Consider the following 24,524-nt stretch of genomic DNA (forward strand, 5'->3'; position numbering starts at 1 on the left):
CCAATGCCTCACAACCCTTTCGGTAAAGAAGTTCTTCCAAACATCCAACCTAAAACTCCCCTGGTGCAACTTTAGCCCATTCCCCCTCATCCTGTCACCAGGCATGTGGGACAACAGACCAACCCTCACCTTGCTACTGTCTCCTTTAAGGTACTTATAAAGAGTGACAAGGTCGCCCCTGAGCCTCCTTTTCTCCAGGCTGAACAAGCCCAGCTCCCTCAGCCGCTCCTCATAGGACTTGTTCCCCAGACCCCTCACCAGCTTCGTCGCCCTTCTCTGGACCCACTCAAGCACCTCGATGTCCTTCTTGTAGCGAGGGGTCCAAAACTGAACACAGTACTCGAGGTGTGGCCTCACCAGAGCTGAGTACAGGGGTACAATCACCTCCCTAGCCCTGCTGGCCACACCGCTTCTTATACAAGCCAGGATGCTGTTGGCCTTCTTGGCCACCTGAGCATACTGCTGGATCACATTAAGCTGACTAAATTCATTTATTTTATTTTATTTTATTTTATTTTATTTTATTTTATTTTATTTTATTTTATTTTATTTTATTTTATTTTATTTTATTTTATTTTATTTTATTTTATTTTATTTTATTTTTAACTGCAAATTGGAAAATATTGTAAAAATAAAAAGTAACAAGTTTCTAATTCTATTTTATTATTTCATTAATTATTATTTTATTATTTCATTAATTAACTGTAGCAAAACATAGGACTCTGTTGCATGAGTGTATTGGGTTTATGCCGCAAGGTTTTGGTAGTGGAGGGCTGCAAGGGTGGCCTCTGTGAGAAAAGTTCAGCAGCTGCCCCATGTCAGATAAGAGCCAGTTTCATCTGACTCCAAAGGGACTTGCCCCTCCCCAGAACCGAGCCAATAAGCAAAGTTGTTTGTGCCTCTGTGAGAGCAGATTTAAGAAAGAAAAAACACACTGCTGCACAATAGGAGCTGGGAGAGTGAGGAGTGAGCAGCAGACCTGCTGCCCCCAGGTGAGTGCAGCAGGAGGGCAGGAGGTGCTGCAGGCAGGCAGCAGCAGTTCCCCTGTAGCATGCACATGGAGAGGCCCCTGGTGGAACAGGCTGTCCCTCTGCAGCCCATGAGTCCCACATGGAGCAGATCTCCATGCTGCAGCCCCCCCATGGGTGGAGGAGCCCCCGGTGGAGCAGGTGGATGTGGCCTGGAGGAGGCTGCGGCCTATGGAGAGCCCCCACAGGAGCAGGCCCCGGGCCGGAGCTGCAGCCCGTGGAGTGGAGCCCACACAGGAGCAGGGGGTCTGGGGGGAGCTGCCCCCATCCGTGAGGGACCTGTGCTGGAGCAGTTTGCTCCTGGGGGATGGATGGACCCCGTGGTATGGAGCCGTGTGGGAGCAGTGCTTGAAGAGCTGCTGCCTGTGGGCAGCCCCAACAAGCTCAGCTGGGGAAAGACAGCATCCCGTGGGAGGGACCCCACAGGGAGCAGGGTCAGGGAGTGACCGTGAAAGAGTGGCAGAGATGAAGGGACTGACCGCAGCCCCCATTCCCTGTTCCCCTGTGCTACTGGGGGGAGGAGGTGGAAGAGGTTGGGTGAGGAGGTGTTCTTAATTTTCTTTGTTTCTCACCGCTCTAGCGTTTTAGTAGTAGGTAATACTAATCTCCAAATGCTGAATCTGTTTTACCCCTGACAATGATTTTTGAGTGATCTCACTGTCCTTACCTCAGCTGTTTAACCCTTTTCATAATATTTTCTCCTCCTTTCCCTTTGAGAAGGGGGAGTGAGAGAGCTCTTGTGGTGGAGTTTGGCTGCCCAGCTGGCTAAAAGCATCACAATGAGTAATTGAACAATCAATATACTGATGACTGCCATTATGGTCTACTATACAGCCTAAGCAAAAGACAGGCTATGAGATACAGCACAGAAGAATGACATACTCAAGGTTACACAATGTAATATATGGCAGTATTTATACAAAACTAGGATTACTAATGAGGAATTATGATTTCTAATTCACTGTTTTATTAATCCAATGATAACATTTTGTGGTACTGAGAGGAAATTAGTTTTTCTCATGATTTCACACACCTCTTTAGGAAGATCTACACACTGGCAAATGTTTGTTATTCACCATGAATTATGTTATTTAGTAACCTAAGTCAAAATGTGGCTGAAAATATCTCTTATCTCATTAACACACCCTAAAAGAATTGTTGACACAACAATTTGTTGACAACAATTTTGTCAACAATGTTGACAAAAGAATTGTTGACACAATTCTTTTATGACACATCTCTGAGGGAAAAAAATATATATATAAAAAAATTCGCTTTTATGTTTGAGCATTTTTGCTCTTGGTTTTATTGGTTAATTTTTAACAAAATTTGCCAAAGATAATCCAAAAACAACAACAACAACAAAAAACACGATACTAAATTTCTGTGAAAACTGAAACTTAGGTGGCAAGGAGCCTCAAATTTGTGGTTCCACTGAGCGAGAAACTGCAACATGAACTTAGTTTATTATTCAGTGCTAGTGAACAATCAGTGAGGACCTCAGAGCCCTACCCATAGGAAGTACGGTTTTCACTGTTTCAAGCATGGGCTTCATGCAACATGAAGATGGTAGAAAACAGTACATATAACATAACTTCTGTTAGTCAAAAACCTAACTGGTTATTTTATTTTATTTTATTTTATTTTATTTTATTTTATTTTATTTTATTTTATTTTATTTTATTTTATTTTATTTTATTTTATTTTATTTTATTTTATTTTATTTTATTTTATTTATTTTATTTTATTTTTTTATTTTATTTTATTTTATTTTTATATGTATATAATTTTATTATTTTTATTTTTATTTTTATTTTAAGATATATAATTTTATTTTAAATGAATAATTGTCAACTTTCAGTCAGTGAAAGATAGCTTCGTAGCTCATTACTACTGCTTGGCCCATTATCTAAAATTATTATCTTGAATGCTTTAAGTTAATATAACTGTAAAGCTTTGTAGTGGGAAATGTCCAGTGTAATGGAACATGTGGTTGTGAATAGTCTGATAATCTGAATACAGCTGAGAACAATTTCAGTGACATGCTGCAGTGCCTTCTGCTCAGTAATGAATAGGTAGACCCTTAATAGTCTATAGTTATGAGGAATAGGCAGCTAGCACTACAGTTTCTTTTCAGAAATCTTGTACAAGACACAGTGTGATGAAAATCAATTTCTTGTGAAAAATCATTTTGAAACAAGTGGGATCAGAACCTCAGCTTTAACTCAATTGAGGAAAATATGTCCTCTCCTGATGTGAAAGATGTACTAAATTAAGACTGCATAGAATATAAAATTTGTTCTATTATTGGCCCAATCTAGAAATTTTAATTTCCTTTTGGTTTCAATAGCAATGGAACTAATTCCACAGCTTTTCAGGATAATTGGCTCCTTCAAGGTGTTAAAATCTTTCTTTCTCTCTATTTTTCTCTGATGTATGCCAGATGTATTTGACATATTCAGACATTTTCAAACATATTTTTGAAAATATTAACTGACCTTCATCTAATGTCTATTCCTATAATGGCAAAAAGTGCTCCGAAGATTACTAGACACAGAATAAGGCAGTAATACCTTCATTATTGTTCTTTCTATTTGGGAGTTTCACCTTGCAATTTCATTGACTCTTAGAAGGTTTCAGTTGCAGAGGGAACAGTATAATTCATGGGTAATTTGCACTGTATGAGCTCACTCTTTTCAAGAAATTATATTTTAAAAAACTGATGATGTTGCCAAAGAATGATTATTTCTACCTGTGAAAATATATACATATAAAAGAAAAGCCTGAACTCCACCTCATCTCGTATTCTCTCTTATTTCACACGACTTATTTCACTTATCTGGGTTATCTGAGATATAAATTTTTACATTTGTCTGGCATTCAAGTTTGATGTTCTTGGGCTGGTAAATAAGTTTATTCTTGAAGTTGAAAATCCAGTAATATGCAGTCTTTATGAGTTTATTTTGCTTTCCACTTTTTGGAACGCCTAGATGCCAATTGGCCACCTCTACTGGAAGGCAGAGTACTCACAGATTCATAGGCTGCAGGTGAAATCATGTGTTTCACACCTGTGAACGATATTTTTGCATGCCTTTTGTTTGCTTTTATAACTTGTGTTCTGACTTTAAACAATTCACCATTCAATTCACTGTTAGTTACATCCACACTTACTCCCCAGAATTACTCTAAAAAGACATGCAGAAATCTTATTTACTCATGTTGCCTTTAATACAGTTTCTTCTCTGCCTAAACTACCGCCATGAATACAGAAGGAAAAACAAACAAAACAAAGTAATAATAACAACAACAACAAACCAACACTTTCAGAATCCACTACATATCCAGTGACCTTATTCAAAATAGTATCTGGTTCATATTGTCTCAGTCAACCTTGGCACTTGATGCTTTTTTCAATTTCCTGGTCGCTCTTTGGCACTCTTAAGGCAAGTCACTCATTGTCATGAGCTAAATTGGTGAGAAGTAGTAAAGTGCACCACTTTCAACAGATTTTTTAGGCTGGCTTTTTTAATGCAAGTATAATGGGCAAACAGTTCACTGCATCTCTAGCTGCTGGCATATGGCATCCAGGAGGACAAGTCAGCCCATCAGATTAACCATGTAATAGACCCAGAAGCAGCTTTAAAACTGTAAAACAAAATTGCTTATGAAATCTGCCAAAGTACCAGATGCTGCTGTTGGAATAAATATTTTCCAGTGCTTAGCATCTGGCCTCTGACGTTGCCAGCAAAACCTGAAAAAATTGCTAGCCACTATCTACCATTTTTCTTTACATTCATTTCTTTCAACTTGAGACTGTTATTATTTGCATTGTTATCACTGTCGTTGAAGTTGCTGTTCTTTCTGTATATATTGTTTTCTATTCATAGTATTTCATAGTAAAATAGACTTTACATTGAAATTATTCTAATTTCATATATTTCAATCCATTTAATCTAGTATGTTATTTTTGATAATAACCAGAAATGTGACCAGTAGTGAGCAAAATCCATTTAAGATAGTTAAAGGAGTAAAGACAATGCCTGACATAGCTATGAATACAATTTAATTAGTTAACAGCGGGACTAACTAGCTCTGACATGAAAAGAAAAAAAAAATCATGCTACTGTCAAATGTCATGCAAATTGGCTTGGTTTTTGAAACAACACATAAGCCTATATTGTGGCAATTTCATGCCATACAGACACCATAGGCATGTCTGTAATTCTGAAAGCACAAAAGTTTTATAGCTCTTGAAGATATTTTTTTGTTATTATTTTTAGTAAGGCATGTAAATACAGCATACTTTTTTTTTTTTTTTTACCCATTTTAATACTTAATTTTATGTGGGAACGTTAGAAATCTGATCCTTAAAAATATTTTGTGGCAATTAATTTAATAAACTTATATTTTGTGAAATATAGAATCTATTCAACTAATATAAATAACCTAGTAGCCGAGTTTATGCTAAGACAAAGCCTCAGTCTTTGCATTTAGTTTTCCAACTAACTTTTCTTTTTTTTTTCTACTAAAAACTAGTCTTTATGGAATTTGGGGTTTAATTGTAATATTGGCATGGTTAACAGCAATATATGAAAAATAATATATCCAGATGAAATCCATTGCATTTGTAAAACAGATTGGGATTTGGAGTAATCTGATTTATCTTCTTTCTTACAACATTTTGAATTCAGAATATCTCCACTGACTTCAGCTGAATGAAGAATAGAAGCTAACCTATTTATTAGCTCTATATCTTGCCTTTAAAAACATGATGCATTAAGACATATCATGATTAATTGTTATCAAGCAAATGAATATCAAAATTCTCATATATTATAGTAACATTGTAAGGCATTATGGCAGATGTCATCCAACTGCTCTGCAGCTACATGATCGATGCTATCATTTTTGATTGATGTCTCTGACACTGTGGCATTCAAAACAGAGCAAAACCTCATATGCTTTTGAGAGATGATGAATATAAACTTGCAAAGTGAGAAATTATTATGTGGAGGAACTGAAAATATGCAGTGAAGGTTCCTGCAGCCATTAGGATGTCCTTCATAGAAGGAAAGGAGACAGAATTTTTGGATGTACAGATATGCAAAAAGTAGGTAACATTTCTATTTAAGAATACATGAAAATGCATTGAATCTATGAAATGCAAATGAATCTATGAAAATGCAGCTTCTTTTTCATTCTTTTACAGCACCAACTAGTGAAAACTAATTTTCACAAGGGGAGTTCTTTCAAAACAAAACAAAACACATTTTTTCACTGTTCTGTATAGACATAGTGCTTATCTCAGGACAAGTCTGAGAGCAGCTGGTCATAAGCCAACCTGTCAGTACAACTAGTATTCAGTCTTTCAGAAAGTCAGAAAACAAACTCTGAAGGAGCATCGTGGTCACCCCAGTTCAATCCAATAATTGAGTGTGCTGGTGAGACCATTCTGGCCTTATAAATAATAACAAACACTTCTGGTATGGGCAGGATATGTAGTACTCTGTAAACTGTTCTTACTCTTTTGTGGTCATCAGGTGACTTGTCAATGTTTAAAACAAACAAGAAAACAAACATTTTTTGAATCACATAGGTAATACATGAGCTGTAGTTGCTGATGTTTTTAGCTGTGCTGTCTCCTCTTTTGCTTGAAGATTCAACAGAGGCAGAAGATAATTCCCCTACCTGCCCTGTAAGCAAAAAGGTGCTTCTCTCTAACAGTCAGATTTAGCTGTGACGTACAATCTCTTTCTTCAGTTGGGTGGAATAAGACAAAATAAAATCTTAGTACAAGAACAATACAAAGTACTCAACAAAATCAACAGTGATTATGGCTCCTGATTACACAGGTGCATTGGAGTAAGATCTGGGGTCAACTTTCACTAATCGTCCACTCAGCAGATGTTTGCTGATGCAACTCTTCTTCAGTGCAACTCTTCTTCAGTGTCTGATCTATGAAAGTAAGGAGCAACAAAAAAAAATTGTGACTAAAGAATAAATTTAATCAGAAACCACAGGAGGTGCAAAATGGCCATGTTTGGTGTGAATCAGTTAATATTACTGATTGTCCTGAGTAGTTTTTAATCTGTGTTTTTTGAAGAGGTCATGTTTTTTATGGATTATTGTCAGTAACACTGTAAGTAAGATTCATTATACAAATAGACTGTAAAAGTGTAAGGTAACTATTCTTTATTCTCTTACTGTGCTTCTGTCTTTGAAATTAATACTAGTATATTCAACACAACGTAAGTTTAGAAGAAACAAAACTATAGAATTGACTTGAAGGAATAACCTTTTAAGGTGGACACAGTTAATTCCTGGGTTTGTCCAAACATCATCTTTTCCGCTGGGCTATTCATAGTAGCAGCTCTGTGGTGCATCTGTGGTGAAGATTATTCTCTGAATTGTGATCATATCTTCCTCAGGCTCTATAGTGAATTATTGTCTCATTTTGCTCTGCGGTGGTCAAATACTGAGAAATTGCAATGCAAAGCAACTGCAATGAAATTGCAATACATTATAATAATGTACTCATCCAAGAAATTTGCTCCTGGCACCTTAGGCAGTGCAAAATTTTGGTCTTTCCCCCTCATATTCAAAGAGGGAAATAACACATATTCAGATTAGTCACTAGGAAAACAAAATTCCAGGTAAATTACAATTTTTTTATTTCAAAGGATTGAAAAACCTTTCAAACCTGAATTAGACTTATTAGACTTGTCATTACCAATAATCATTAAGATTCAGTCTGTCTTAATCGCCTGATTTTAGCATACTCCAGAGTACGCTTACTTACCTAAGGTGTAGTTTAGTTTAGTTTAGTGGTTTTTTTTTTTTTTTTTTTTAATATATATATTATTTTTATTTATTTTTTATTTTTTATGGTGGATAGGATAAACATCTTTTATCTTGATGACACTCCAGAATTTCAGATGTCCATCCACAGAACAACTCAGGAAGCATTCTGGAGTTTCTAGAAATTGTATATTTTTCTGCAGATAATTTATGAATAAATTAAATGTCTACTGCTTTTAATTCCTTAAAATCAATGTAAAAACCTTGCAAGATATTTTATGCCAGTTTTGACAGGTAGTGATAATGTTTTAGAAGACATGGGATATACTCTAGTGATAGCAGCAAATGGTGACAGATTTAAAGTGTGCTAGAGAAGGGAACTGAACAACTTGGATCATTTAAATTGAAATTTTTCATAACACACTTTTTTTTAATAACTTACTTTAGAATGATGTCTTGAATTACTTTTATATTCTTATATGTTGTAAGGATGAGAAATTAATATGATGAAACCAGGAAAAATGAACTGTACTCACTCAGGGCTATTGAAGACTGAAGGAATGAGAAACTGACTTACAGAAATGAAAATGTTTCAATTTGTGAGTTTGTTAGATTTATCAGACATTGTTTTTATTGTTTTATTGTTTAGCTTCGTAATTTCCACGAATTATGGATTCTTTCTCAGTCTTCATATTCATCCCTAAAATGTCAGATGCGCAGATCAAAAATTTGTATGTTTTGTTTTGTCTAGAAACATATCCAAAACAAGATATTTTTTTCCTCCACTGAAATAGTAAATTATATGTCTTTGTATCAAATTATAATACAAACAAATTCATGTTAATGCAAATAGGAAAATATAACACAGCACTGCTGTGCTTCACTTCAACAAAAAGAATAATTACACATTATCAATATTCATGAAGGCACAGAAAAGAAACTCACAAAGACTGACATACTTCCAGAGCTGAGGACTCTTCTTACTTAATACTTTCTATCTTTTGTTGTTGTAGTTTCTTTGTTTCATTGTTGTTGTAGTTGTTGTTTTCTGGGCAAAACTTCCAATGAAGAAGAGAATATGGTTGTCAGAACTGCATTAAGCACAGGATGAAATACGAGTGGAATCTCTCCCTAACAGACTGTTTTCTGAGAAGGGCTTAACCAATTCCATTCCATCAAGCAGTACAGTTTTAGCATGAATACTGAATTACAGGGAAAATAAGAGGAACAGCAACTTCATAGTATCTTTCCTTTCTCCCAGATCTCCAAGGAAGACAAAAAAAAGAGAGTTCAAAACTGGGCAAAATGCCATTATTCTTCACTTTTTTTTTTTTTTTTTTTTCCCTAGTTGAGATTCTCTGTGGTCAAAAAAGAACGTGGAAAGCACTGGAAAATGAGCAAAAGATTAATTATCACTGAAAAGAACTGGCATGTAAGTAGAAGAAGGTGAAAGAGGTGAAGTCTGTCACTTTCTGGCAGAAGTGGAGAACAGCTGAGAAGCAAGGTCACAGAAGAAGAAGGAAAAACAGCAGTAGGAGAAATTACAAAGTTATGAGAAAGAAGTGTTAAAAATTACCAAAACCAGAAATAATGCACTTTAAAAAAAAAAAAAAATAGAGACCAATAAAATCAAGGGTGGAAAAAATGATGAAATGAAAAAAATGAAAACAAAACCAAGCAAATTAATTAAAACAGCCATGTCAGCATTGTTATCTAGTGCCAGAAGTGAAGCACAAATGACTACATCCTAAATATGAAAGGCTGGTATTTCTGCTCCTCTGAGAAATGGAAATAATTTAGTTTAAAATATACTTGTATATCAATATATATCATGGAAATATAGAAGCACACACACACAGGTCTATTATTGCACAGAAAAGCAACACTTAGCAAAGTTCTGGGCTTTAAAAATTGTAAATTTTTATCAGAGAAAAACAATGAAACCTTTAGGATGCTAAGTAATGAATTTTCTTCATGTGTTACAGACACTGGGATAGCTCCTGTGGTGGAAGCATATGTCTGAGCTTAAAACTGCTGTTCTGAAATTGCATCCCCTAACATTTTCTAATTAAGAGCTGCTTTTAATAAGTGCTCCACATTTTTCCATTTACATTTCTAAAAGGAAAATTGAGTATTTTTAAGAAGAAAAGTTTAAGACCAACTGTACTGTTTGCAAAAAGTGTGTTTAATGACAGGAAAAAAAAAAAAAAAAAAAAGACACTGCTGGCATTGCACTACCTTTTCCCTGAATTTCTGCCAAAAACCTTGTTTTGGCTACACTGATCTAATTTCACACTGATTATAACTTTTGTGGCACAATTGACAAGATTTTTTCTTGATTTGCTGTGTTGTAAATAAGAGAAGAATCATACTCTAATTTTGGAAATATTTTCTCCCTGTCTTTTAAATCTAAAAATTCTCAAAGTACCTTTGAGAATTTTTGTTTTTCAATGTCAATTATTTGATGTTTACAATGCCAACATTTTCAGATTCTTAATTTGGTATACAGTATACAATGTTAATATATGTTCACACATTTCATATGGGAAGTAAATAAATAACTTTGCATCCCCTTTTTATTAGTATAATTAATGAGTGAATGGTGGGAATGTGTGACATTAAAGTAAAAAGATATGGACAACGACTTCCATTCAATATGATTCAGCATACATGAGCAGTGGTAAGGAGAAGAATTGATGAAATCATTTTTGTGTTTGGAGTTATTAATCCCATTTCATTCTTGGATATTGTATTTCATGTATTTTTGACTGTTTACTATGCAAAACAAACTACTGAATTATATATTTGTGTTTTATCTATATGCATTTTTTAGTCTTTACAATAATACATATTTATACATTTACATTAATAAACTTACGTTTACAAAATGTATATTATATATATTCAATGCTGTTATGTTTATAAATGTTTATTCAATGCTGTTATGTAATATCTCTCTACAGAATGCTATTCCAGTTTATTATTTAAGTGCTGGGGAGTCTGTTGTGGATGGCAAAACCAGATCAAGATAACAAGATAGGCCAAATCTTAGGGGTGTCTTATTTATGTTGTATTATTTTCAGGAGCAGACTTACTTATTTCAATTAAAAATTTGGAAGGAAGTGGACTGCTTATTTTGAATGGATAGGACTGGAATGAACAGTAAGCCTCTGAAGCCTCTGAACAGTAAACACTGATGTCTACTGACTAAGTGAATTTTTCTGGAGCAGCTTACTGAGTCATGCCAAAGATTCATATAGTTATGTAATTTTATTTTCATGTTTATATTTTTATTACATAGGAGATGTTATGGAATCAAAATATTCTACCTGCTGTCCTTTTGCCACTGATAGCACCATAGAACATGGAGTATATGCCAGTCTAAAGTTGTTAGTTATACAGGCAGTTGGCTATAATTCTTAAACAGCTTTACAGGTCAAGACTAATAATTATATCTGACAAGGCATGCTTATTATTCTTATTTTTTTCTCAGTGAAATTAGTGACAAAATTCTAAAATATTTCCTTTCTTACCTTCCTGCTTATTTCCTCAATATGAATAGCATAGAACATCTTTGCATCCAGTTGATACCTCTTTTGTAAAATAGGTTCCCTTAAGATGCTTGTACGTTGAATAAACAATTTCTGACGGATGGGGTTAATAACATTTTTTTTTTTTTTCTTCCTGAAATAGAAGGAACAGAGAAATGCTGAGAAAAGCTACAAGGATGGAGTGGCTTTGGTACACAGAAGTGCTAGATGTTTTGCATCTCTGTGCATATTTCTTGACATTTTGAGATGACTCTCTGTCCAATCTTTGCAACTCTGATGAAGTCACAGAAATGTGGATGTTTCCCGAGTATTTACTTTTTCCTCTGTTTCTTCTCACTCATTAGAATCGTTGGTCTTAGGTATAGCTGCAAAATGATAACTGTGAATGAATAAATCCTAATGAGGATCTGCCTATAAGTTTCAGTACAAAACCCAGGTGTGGGCAATAGGGATCTCTACTTCAGGAGAAAAGGTATGGTCTTAGGAAAATTTATTCAGATTTACTCTTGAACTTCACATCATCTTCCAGAGAAAAGGAATGGAAGAAGGCTTCTTTTTATAGTTCATATCCTCCTGATATATCATTCTGAGTTTGGATAACAGATAGTAACGACTTGCAAAGTGCCACTAGTATTCTGAGTAGAAACTTTATACCAGTAGAGTTCATCAATACAAAGAGTAGAGAAACCAGCTTCTCTTAAGATTTAGGCTATGGAGTTCACATAAAGTTTATTCCTTCAATTATAAACCCAAACTATTAATGTTTCTTTCTGACAAACTAACAAAAAAACAACAACAACAAAAAAACTAGCATGCAAGAAATCGATGAGAAAAAGAGGAAGCATAGCAGCACCATATGGTCTAAAAGCACATCTACATCTTCTATTCTAAAGGAAAATAGTGAAACATTGAAGAACAAAACTAAAATAATAGGATCACAGTAAGCTCAAGAAAATAATTTAAATGTCTTTGCCCACCGACTGAGTTAGTGGTATATGAATCAACTCCAGTCTTAAAGCCACCTGATTATATAGGGTTGGCATCATGTTTGAATTAATATTAATGTGAAAGGAAGGTGTATCAGGATTGTTTCAGTCTGATGATAAAATTATAAGACTTATTTATTTATTTATTTATTTATTTATTTTTAAAGCTTCTGTTTACCCCAGTAAATCTCTCAGCTATTCCTAGTGTAACTAAACAATTCTCCCGTCTATGCAATATTTAAATATGATTAAGTAAATTCTGATATTTATTTTCTAGTTTACTCCAGTGTAACTTTAAATGTTACCAAAAAGATTTCCTTCCTCTCTCTCTCTGTTTCATCCTCTCCATCCTTCTATATGTGTCATATATATATATTCTGCAGAGATGCTGAAAAGCCCCAGAGAAAATGAAATAAGGAGTTGCATTTTGACTCTTCAAATTCAAATAAAGATAGAGTCAGGTTATAGGTTAGCTGAAAAACAGGGCAACCTGTCTGAAAGGGCAGCCATGTACTTGCAGCCACACAGGATAATGAGCTTGGTGTCTCATTACAGTTACTCAGCAATCATTTTTTCTCCCAACAGCTGAAGCTACAAGTGCATTGGTCACAGTCTACTCCCTATTACGTAAATAAAAATGCCTTAATCTGCGATGTGAGTTTACACTTGTAACTTTGCAAAGAGGAAAGGGAACCAAAGGTTGTACGAAAACACACACAAAAAGAAGTGCACACCCAGACATACCCATAATGAATGTAATGCATATACAGAGCCTTAAGAATCAAATTTAAGTTGACTAAGTTGACTACTACATACTAAAATACTGAATATATATATATATATATATATATATATATATATATATATATATATAATAAATAGCAACAAATTTAGAGAAGTCTGTTGGAATGATGTAACAGTTAGTTGTCTCCAATATTTTTTTGGATGATCTCAATGAGAGGGTGCACAACATCTTGATGACAATCAGAAATGATATTAAAGTAGAAGGCCTTACTAGTATCCGTTGGAAACCAAATGCTACAGAATGATTAGAAATATGTAGTGAAAGAGATTTATCTATGAAAAACAAACAAAAAAAAGTTTTTTAATATTTCTGAAGAAATCAATCTGCAAGTGCTTAAAAAAAAAAAAAAAGGAAAACAACCATTTTTAAAGGCACCTAACTGTCATATTGGAAAGCAGATATGTATTGGAAGTAGACATGAACCTGTAAAGTGTTGTCCAGAGAAAAAGATAATCAAAGATTTGGGCCATGTAAGCAAAACCAAATCAACAATTTTTTTTTTTTTAATGGAAAGGAGAAATGCTTTCTCCAATTGTCAGGTATATCATCAGCTAAAACTTACAGAAGTTCCCTTTACAGATCCTGGTTAATTTCCTCAAGGATGCCTTTGTCAACGTCAATGGGGCTCTTACCTTTCTAAGTTAGAGTTAATCATTCCCAGATTCTCGTTTTATCCAAAACAGTCTTTATCTCACTCTTCATCACTACTATCTGATTATCCTGACTACCCCTTGTTTGGTACTCCCAATTGGAAACTATCCATCAATCCCTAAGAAAAATGACACTCAATTTCCTGAGCCTGTCATCAATTGAAATTTCTTCTGCATTTTTATTACCTTAAAATCAGTATTCTCCTTCTTGCTTCCAGAGCTTGTTTTATTAATCTGTTAATGTTTTTTGATATGTGTACCACACTACAAAAGCTAAGGACAATATTATTGATCATGGTCACCAGTTCTACAGGCACTCCTAAGCACATGGCTATTCTTTCCAGACTTGGTCTCTTTCCCAACTTGTTAATTTCCACTTCACCTAGGAAACTGAAAAGGAGTTAATGTGTTAAGAGGGGAAGCTGGGAGTTATTTGTCAGCTTATATTACACTACTTTAGCATATAATTTTTACAGTAAATAGTCTTTAAGTCTGTAAATTCTTTCATATGACAATTATCTTTTTATATTTTTGAAGCAATAGCTGTGTCATTTGGCTTTTTATCTCATTTCTCACTGTGCATAATATATACATATATACATATATATATATAAGAATGAAAAATAGTAACAATAATAGAATCTGAAAGGAAAATTGAAGAAATGCATTCTGCAGGATTGCAATAAGAGATGAAAGTTGGATGTGTACTCCAAGAGTACTTACTGCCAGTGTGGCTAACACTAGACGCTGTCTGCAGTTGGAATGGAACCTTGGCTGGTACTTTTAATATCTTCTCCTATAATAAAATGTCAGACTTCAAGGCTACCTCTATAGTGGGTGTGAGTAATAACTAATAAAGAAACATGATGACAGCCCACAGCTCCTGCAGGGGTTTAACTGCTGAAAAAGAAATATTTACATTAGTTTAGGGTGCTTCACTCTTGAGTAATGGGATGAGATTAAGAAAGGCAAAACTCAATCTGAATTTCACATAAAATCTTCCTGACAGTGAGATCTATTAGTCCGTGGAAAAACTTCCCTCAGGATATTTAAAATGAGACTAGACTATACGTCTGTTGGGACAATGCACTGGTAAATATACAGTAAGAAACAATTTCACCTTGTAAGAGTGAGGGACTAGACAGTCTGATAAATTTTTGCTACTGGTGTTGAATGAATCTGTGAGCTTGAAGAAAACAAGGGAAAAGAGAAAAACAAACAAACAAAAGAAAAACGTAAGTGTCAGACAGATTAGCAAGAAGAAAAGTCAATTGTTGCATAGTTTTGGTGATTTTATATCTCATTGTTCTATATGAAGACTGTTAATTTACAATTGGCTTGAAATTAAGTAGCTGAATAGCAAGCAGCGCACTTTCCCCCAAATCTGCAATCCCTTTATCCTTCACCCATGCATAAAATAACTGCCTATACCCAAGTATTTTTTCCTTTACACCCCTCTCTCCTCCATCAACACTTCCATAGTATAGGAACTGGAAAGGAATGAATTATTTTTGCAGATGATAAGTGAAGGAATACAGGAATACATGGAAAGTCCTTCTAAGACCACAAATATGCAGACATTTTTACTGAGAATAATTTTCTGCTTTTACCTACTTTGAAGACTGAAGGAATATGACACTTGAATAGTAGAAGTGTGTACTGACTATATTTGGTATGTAAGAACCTATAAAAATGTAAATTGTCATCCAGCTGGCCATCTTACATTTCCTGTTTTGATTTTTGGATCTATGGGAATTATTTGCTGTTCTCCAAGTCACAGAATGAGTGAAGTAAATGACTTTGTACAGAAGAATTATAGAAAAATGGATTTAAAAATGAGAACATGGTTTTGACATTCACAGCATTTTAGAGCAGTTTGATGCTATCTTCACTTCTTTAATTAGGTAGCCATTGCAAAGAATTTCTAATCATCATCATCATCATAAAAAAAAATAGAAATAAAGTAATTATAGTAATAATAAAAAAACAACTAAGTTTACCTTTAAAATGAAAATATCCTTGGTAAGTCATTCATTTAAAGTTTTCTATTTTACTGGTAAAGAACGCTGGAAAAGTGTACAGAATAAGCTCATTCAGACCTACAACTGCAAATGGATGTTATCATGTCACTTGCTGTATCATATTTACTGCTCAACTTGTTAAGCTGTGAAATCGTAAGGTGTTGCTGAAGTAATGGAATCAAATAAAGTGAAAGTAATATTGATGAAAATCCTGTTCATTTTTATGGACTCATAAACATTGGAGTATAAATGCATAAACTGCTTCTCAGAAATTGTGGAGATGTTGATGTCATAATTCTAAATGGAGATAAGCAAATATGAACCATCAGAAGAACCAAGTCAGTAGGCCATATTTTTAGATTATGAAACCAGATTCCATTAATATTTCCTAAATGCTCATCCATCATTTTCTTCCTTCTCAATATTTAAAACAAATATTTATACTGCCTCTCAGGATCTCATACCCTTTCACTGATGTGAAAGGAAGTCTGGAGAAGAAAAAGTAACCTATGCATTTCTTCTAAATAATTTTAGTCTTCTGTCAGTATTCCTCTGTATTGTAATAAAACAGCTGAGTACTTAAAACAGAGTAAGTTAGGGAACTGAAGCCTAAGTTCTTAGTCACCTTTCTTTATAAGTTTTATTTTTTGTTTGTTTTATAGGATCATAAGATCACGAAATCATAGAATCACAGAAGCATAAATTCGTAGAATCATAGACTCACTGGATCACTGAATCATAGAATGGTTTGGGTTGGAATGACCCAAAAATCCTTAAAGATCAAAGATCATTTAATTACTATTCCTTGACCATGGGCAGGGACACATTCCACTAGACCAGGTAGCTCAAATCTCCATCCAGCCTGGTCTTGAATACTTTCATTGCTGGGGCACCCACAACTTCTCTGGGCAGCCTGTTCTAATGCCTCAACACCCACAGAGTGAAGAATTTATTCCAAATATCTAATCTAAATCTCCTCTCTTTTAGTTTAAAACCATTACTTCTTGCCCGATCACTTCACTACCTGACAAAGAGTCCCTCTCCAGCTTTTCTGTGAGCCCCTTTAGGTACTGGAAGACTGCAATGAGGTCTCCCTACAGCCTTCTCTTCTCCAGGCTGAACAGCCCCAACTCCCTCAAACATTCTTCATAACAGAGGTGCTCTAGCTCTTTGATCATCTTCGTGGCCCTCCTCTGGAGTTGTTCTAATATGTCCATATTCTTCTTGTGCTAGGGTCCCACAACTGAATGCAGTACTCTTTGTGGGATCTCATAAGAGCAGAGTAAAAGGGGAGAATCACCTCTCTCAACCTGCTGGCCATGCTTCTTTTGATGCAGCCCAGGATGGCTTCCTTCCTTCCTTCCTTCCTTCCTTCCTTCCTTCCTTCCTTCCTTCCTTCCTTCCTTCCTTCCTTCCTTCCTTCCTTCCTTCCTTCCTTCCTTCCTTCCTTCCTTCCTTCCTTCCTTCCTTCCTTCCTTCCTTCCTTCCTTCCTTCCTTCCTTCCTTCCTTCTTTCCCTCCCTCCCTCCCTCCCTCCCTCTGTCCCTCCCTCCCTTCTTTCCCTCCCTCCCTCCCTTCTTTCCCTCCCTCCCTACCTCCCTCCCTTCCTCCCTTTTCATACATTATATATTCTCTCATTACACAACGTAATAGTGATTATTACATTAATAACTATTCTTCCCTACTCTGCTTTGAATTCATGTTTCCTCAGGGCTTAAACATCTGGACATTTATTCTGCTTGATTTTGTACCTGTTAAAAATTTCTATTTCTTTATCAGAATAGTTCTCTTAGTCCTACTGGAGAGGACATTTCTTGAAAGGGACAGAAATTTGATTGCTAGATCTCTTTGGTATGGTAGCAGTAAAATATCTTAAGGATTACTCAGCTTTTAAATGACACTATCAGATGATAGATACATGCACATCAATATCTTGGCAAAATTGCAGATTAGATTTAGATATTTTCAAAAAGCATTAAGACTACAATCTCAAACATAAACTGTAGCTCAAGTTTGATATAAATCTGTTAGCAATGTTAGTGTTCTCACTCTTCTAATTTCCCCAAAATAACATCAGTATGTCTCTTCTATGCTTGCATCCTTAGCTTGTTTTTGCCACTTGATCTTTCTTTTTACCTTTAGAATATTTGTTTTTCAGATGTCAGTCAGAATACATATTTTTGCCTTACATAGTAAAATTATTATATTCAAATGCTGAAGTACTACACAAAGCTACAGAATGAAAACAGCATTATTTTATTTTATTTTATTTTATTTTATTTTATTTTATTTTATTTTATTTTATTTTATTTTATTTTATTTTATTTTATTTTATTTTATTTTATTTATTTTATTTTATTTTATTTTTATTTTTTTAATATTTTATTTTATTTTATTAATTTTAGCTGATGTCTCTAAACATACATTCAATCATACTTCATATTGAGAAAGGATGAAATAGTAAACCCAGGGTTCCAGGGTTCCACCTGTTCTTTGTTACTTTGTAACTGGCAAGCATTTCCTGCTTTTGCCCTCTTCTCAGGGTTGGAATCTGAATTAGAAAAGAGGTTAACAAGAGGAAAAAGGAGGAGAAAGAGGACAAATATTACACCTGCCTAGCTTTCAAGTGTGCAGAGTCTAAGAAAATTGTTTCCTGAATACATGTTATTGAGTGAAGATACGAGCATCATAACATTTGATTTTGAGTCAGAATACTGCATTTTATGCCTACAGATTTCTATGGACTTTTTTTTTTTTTTTTTTTTTTTTTCTTTTTCTGCCTTTAGAATTAAATTCATGACTAAACACATTCACACCTCTCAGAACTCAAGGAGTGCCATATACTGCACAAACTGTCTTTCCCTTTTCCTCTTTAAAACAAAAACAGAATTACCTGTTGATGACAATTCAGAGGAAGGGAGCTGCAGTAGCAGTTTGGAGATGACAGCACCTTCATGGGGGTGGGGAATTTCATAGAAAATCAGATGAATACATATGTATAAAATAGTAGACATGAGATCATGTGAGCTGATATTACAATATGTATAGGGTTTGATAAGTTCAGTATTGAATCTTCAAAACTCATATGAAAGAATAATAAATATGATCATTTCCTACTCCAATCTAAAAACACGGTTAATTGTGGGAAGCTGGAGGAAACTGTTTAGGTTATAGCAATTTTACAGCTGGAATAGAGAAGAGACAATCAAATAGATAACTGAGGAAAAACCTATCTTAAACCTATGCTTAGAATAGATTACATGCAACTTTGTAAGTGGATGTGATTTTTAACTTTTCTTCTTTTACATGATACAAATATTGTCTTTTCCTTTTGTCTAACAGTCCTAGGTATGAATATGTAGAGTATTCTGTTGGGAATTGGCATAATTGTTCGATCTAAGCTTGCTTTAAGCAACCAGGGGTAGGCCTTAGAAATCTCAGGGCCTGCTGTAGCTGAGCAAACCAAGCTGCCAGAGTAACTGTGAGAAGCTCCCACGGCAATGACTCCCACATCACCCAATTAAGGAACTCAGAAAATATTGTTATCAGCAGCTGGCCTCAAGGACTAGGCCTACGTGACCGTTAAGCACAAAGGGGGTTGTTTTCCTAACTTCTAATCAAAAGGTGGTGTTATTTTCTTAACAGTTTGTCTGGGTGCTTTTGACCAATAATCTTGTGTGAAACACTGTCCACCCCTGTAAAATTCACTATAAAAGTTGGGCTATTCGGGCAATAAAATGGTGAAGCATGATCTGACTCTGCTGGTGTCTGTCATGCTTTCGGCCGTGCTTCGCAACAGTATTCTGCATTCTGTATTTTGCAGGACAAAATTATGTTATTTTTCCCAAAGATAAAAACAAACTGTTTATGAAAGTTGCTGGGTAGACAGCAAAAGCAACTAAAGACGTTGTCTGTGGAACAGGGGAGAATTGCTGTACAGTGAAAAAGTACTCCAGCAACCAGTATCAACCAAGACTAGGAGGAATTAACTTTGGGAGCAATAAGGGCCAAGCAGATTACTTTCATTCAGTGTTTTCACTCAGTGATATTTTTAATGAGTCTGACACTTAATATAGGCTGTCTGTTATATTATAATTGTGGAGTGGATGTTCCTCCATTGAGACTGAGAGTGACATCACTAGCTCAGTTCATGGACATCTCCATCACACAACTTCACGTGATAACCAATTTAATTTACTGCTAACAATGTAAAAGTCCCGGTATCTTAGAGACATCCACTCTTGCTTTCTATATGTTTCTCTGTTTCTTAAGACTTCATAAAAATTTATCTTTTTAATATAAGTTATTTTGTAACATAGGCAAGATCATTCGTGGCATGTTTGCTTTGAGCACATATAGAACCTAATGTTCAGTTCATTCTTCAGCCTGCAGCACACTTAATCATTTTGCCTAGGGAAGTGGTTGAGTCACCATCCTTGGAGGTCTTTAAAAGACGTAGAGCTTAGTGATATGGTTTAGTAGAGGACTGGGTAGTGTTAGGTCAGAGGTTGGGCTAGGTGGTCTTGGAGGTCTCTTCCAACCTAGAAGATTCTGTGTTTTATACGTATGAAGGTCACCTCATGAGTCTCAAGCTGTTTTCTAGAGGCATTGGTATTTGATATTTAACACTCATCTAAGGTTACCTCTTCAGAGGTAAACTTACAGTGACACATGGATAGACACCATACCATTTCTTTTCACCTCTTTTGCAAATAGGGAAGGTAAAAGTAGGGCTGTATATTGAAGACCTTTTTCTTGTTTGAATTAATAAGAACATTATGCTTCGTGGGGTATGAAAAGATCATAACGAGATTCTTCAGAGTTATGTTCTGAGAAATGAAATACCTATTGTAAGAACATAAGCATTTACTTAACAGGCAACAGGTCTAAAAAGATGTTATTGAAAATTGTGAAGGTAAATACCAAATGATCTGGGGAGGTGTACAGAGTGATGGCATTTGTCTACCCAAGAAACCATTACATGTTCGGTAACTGCTTTTCTGGGAGAGGCTTTCCTGGAAGTGGCTGAACACCTGCCTGCCTATAGAAGCAGCAAATAGATTGTTCTGCTTTAATTTGTCATTTGCCGAGGCGATCGGCTCTGGGGCAGATGCGTTCTGCAGCGGAGCGGGGGATCGAGCCAGGCAGGGCTAATTTTTCCGGCATCGAGCCTACTTGAGGGAGCCGCCAGGACCCGACAGTCGTCATGAGGGAGGCTGACGAGGTGTAGGCAGAGCCAGCAGCGCCCCCTCCCTGGCCGTTCAAAAGCTGCCCCTAGGGAGCGCGAGCGACCAGGAGCGCGGCGACCAGGACGGGCAAACAGGGCGTGGCACGTCAGAAGGGTGGGGTGCAGCAGTTAGCGCAGCAGTTCGCGCAGGCAGAGCGAGCAGGAAGGGCAGAGTGCTTCCGCCGCCAATACGAACACCTCCTTAACAATAGCCGTTAGCTAGGTGATAATGGTCTCCACCAGGCACGGTGCGCTCTCCAGGAAGTTGGTACACACCCAGACCGACTACCCGTTAAAGAATGCAGCAGTTCAGGTCACCAGATGCAGGGAGTGTCTCAGCCTGTTCCTGCCATCTGCGGGAGGCAGAGAAACTGCGTGCGTGAGGTGTGAGCAGGTGGATGACCTAGTCCTCATGGTGGCGGAGCTCAAGGAGGAGGTGGAGAGGTTGTGGGATATCAGGGAGTGTGAGCGGGAGATAGACTTGTGGAGCTACTCCCTGCAGGGACTCAAGGAGAGATATCGAGGTGAGACACCCCAAATGGGGGTGGAGCCCCTGCCCTGTCGCCATCAGGCAGAGGGAGGGGATCTGGGAGTTGAGAGTTGAGGAATGGAAACAGGTCCCTGCTCCACATCGCAGGCGATGCCCTCCCCTTCCGGCCCCACCTTCCCAGGTGCCCTTACGCAACAAGTTTGATGCCCTGGAGCTCAAGAGACCAGTGGGTGAGGAAAAGGTAGAAAGTGTTCCCAGGAGGATGCCTAGGGCGAGGAGGTTGACTCTACACCTCAGGACTGCCTCCACCAAGAAAGACAGGAGGGTTATTGTTGTGTGAGACTCTCTTCTTAGGGGAACAGAGGACCCTATTTGTCGGCCTGACCCTACCCGTAGGGAAGTCTGCTGCCTCCCTGGGGCCAGGGTCAGGGACATTGCCAGGAAGCTTCCCAACCTGGTTCACCCCTCTGACTATTATCCTCTTTTGATAGTCCAGGCAGGTAGTGACGACATTGAAGAGAGAAGCCTGAAGGCTATCAAACAAGATAGGGGACTGGGACGATTAGTGGATGGAGCGGGAGTGCAGGTGGTGTTTTCATCCATCCCTACGGTGGCAGGGAGGGGACAGAGAGGACACGGAATACCCACCTGTTAAACACGTGGCTCCGGGGCTGGTGCCAACGCAGAAATCTTGTTTTTTTTTGACCATGGGGCACTTTCCTCGGCACCCGGCCTGATGGCCGCAGACGGGTCCTTATCTTTTAGGGGAAAAAGGATCCTGGGCCAGGAGCTGGCGGGGCTCATTGATAGGGCTTTAAACTAGGTAAGAAAGAGGATGGGGCTGAAGCAAGGATTGTTAGGGCTGTGCCAGGGGGAACAATAGCAAGGCCAGGGGATAAGGCAATGGCCCAGCTGAAGTGCATCTACACCAATGCACACAGCATGGGTAACAAACAGAAGGAGCTGGAAGCCATTGTGCGGCAGGCAGGCTACGACTTGGTTGTCATCACGGAGACGTGATGGGACCAGTCTCATGACTGGAGTGCTGCAATGACTGGCTATAAGCTCTTCAGAAGGGACAGGCAGCACAGAAGGGGTGGCGGTGTGGTTCTCTATATTAGAGAGTCTTTTGATGTTGTAGAACTCGAGGCTGGGAATGACAGGGTCGAGTCCCTTTGGGTTAGGATCGGCAGGGACAACAAGGCTAGCATCCTGGTCGGGGTCTGTTATAGACCGCCAAACCAGGATGAGGAGACGGATGAGGAGTTCTACAGGCAGCTGATGGAAGTTGCGAAATCTTCAGCGCTTGTTCACGTGGGGGACTTCAACTTCCCTGATATATCCTGGAAGCACAACACAGCCCAGAGAAAGCAGTCTAGGAGGTTTCTGGAGAGCGTGGAAGATAGCTTCCTGACGCAGCTGGTTAGTGAACCTACCAGGGGTGGTGCCCCGCTAGACCTTCTCTTCACAAACAGAGAAGGACTGGTGGAGGATGTGATTGTCGGGAGCTGTCTTGGGCAGAGTGACCACGAAATGGTGGAGTTCACTATTCTTGGCGAGGCCAGGAAGGGGACCAGTAAAACTGTTGTATTAGACTTCCGGAGGGCTGACTTTGTGCTGCTGAGGACACTGGTTGGTAGAATCCCTTGAGAGGCGGTTCTGAAGGGCAGAGGAGTCCAGGAAGGCTGGGCGCTCTTCAAGAGGGAAATCTTAATGGCACAGGAACGGTCTGTCCCCACGTGCCCAAAGACGAGCTGGTGGGGAAGAAGGCCAGCCTGGCTCAACAGAGAATTGTGGCTTGAGCTTAGGAGAGAAAAGAGGGTTTATAATCTTTGGAAAAGTGGGCAGGTTACTAGGAAGGACTATAAGGATGTTGGGAGGCTGTGCAGGGACAAAATTAGAAAGGCCAAAGCTCATGTGGAGCTCAATCTGGCTACTGCCATTAAAGATAACAAAAATGTTTTTATAAATACATCAACACAAAAAGGAGGACTAAGGAGAATCTCCATCCTTTACTGGATGCGGGGGGAAACTTAGTTACAAGAGATGAGGAAAAGGTGGAGGTGCTTAATGCCTTCTTCGCCTCAGTCTTTAGTGGCAATACCGGTTGTTCTCTGGATACCCAGTACCCTGAGCTGGTGGAAGGGGATGGGGAGCCAGACGTGGCCCTCACTATCCACGAAGAAGTGTTTGGTGACCTAGTACGGCACGTGGATGTGCACAAGTTGATGGGGCCGGATGGGATCCACCCGAGGATACTGAGAGAACTGACAGAGGAGCTGGCCAAGCCGCTTACCATCATTTATCAACAGTCCTGGCTATAGGGGGAGGTCCCAGTTGACTGGCGGCTAGCAAACATGACACCCATCTACAAGAAGGGCTGGAGGGCAGACCTGGGGAACTACAGGCCTGTCAGTTCGACCTCAGTGCCAGGGAAGCTCATGGAGCAGATTCTCTTGAGAGTCATCACGCGGCACTTGCAGAGCAAGCAAGCGATCAGGCCCAGTCAGCATGGGTTTATGAAAGGCAGGTCCTGCTTGATGAACCTGATCTCCTTCTATGAAAAAGTGATGCGCTGGGTGGATGAAGGAAAGGCTGTGGATGTGGTCTACCTTGACTTCAGCAAGGCTTTTGACACTATCTCCCACAGCATTCTCCTCAAGAAACTGGCTGCTCTTGGCTTGGACTGGCACACGCTTCATTGGGTTAGAAACTGGCTGGATAGCCGGGCCCAAAGAGTCGTGGTGAAAGGAGTCAAGTCCAGGTGGAGGCCAGTCACTAGTGGCGTTCCCCAGGGCTTGGTGCTGGGGCCAGTCCTCTTCATCAATGATCTGGATGAGGGCATTGAGTGCACCCTCAGTAAGTTCACAAATGACACCAAGTTAGGTGTGTGTGTCAATCTGCTTGAGGGTAGGAAGGCTCTGCAGGAGGATCTGGAAAGGCTGCACCGATGGGCTGAGGTCAACTGC

Source organism: Anas acuta, chromosome Z (genome assembly GCF_963932015.1).
Source record: "Anas acuta chromosome Z, bAnaAcu1.1, whole genome shotgun sequence".
NCBI classification, from domain to species: Eukaryota; Metazoa; Chordata; class Aves; order Anseriformes; family Anatidae; genus Anas; species Anas acuta.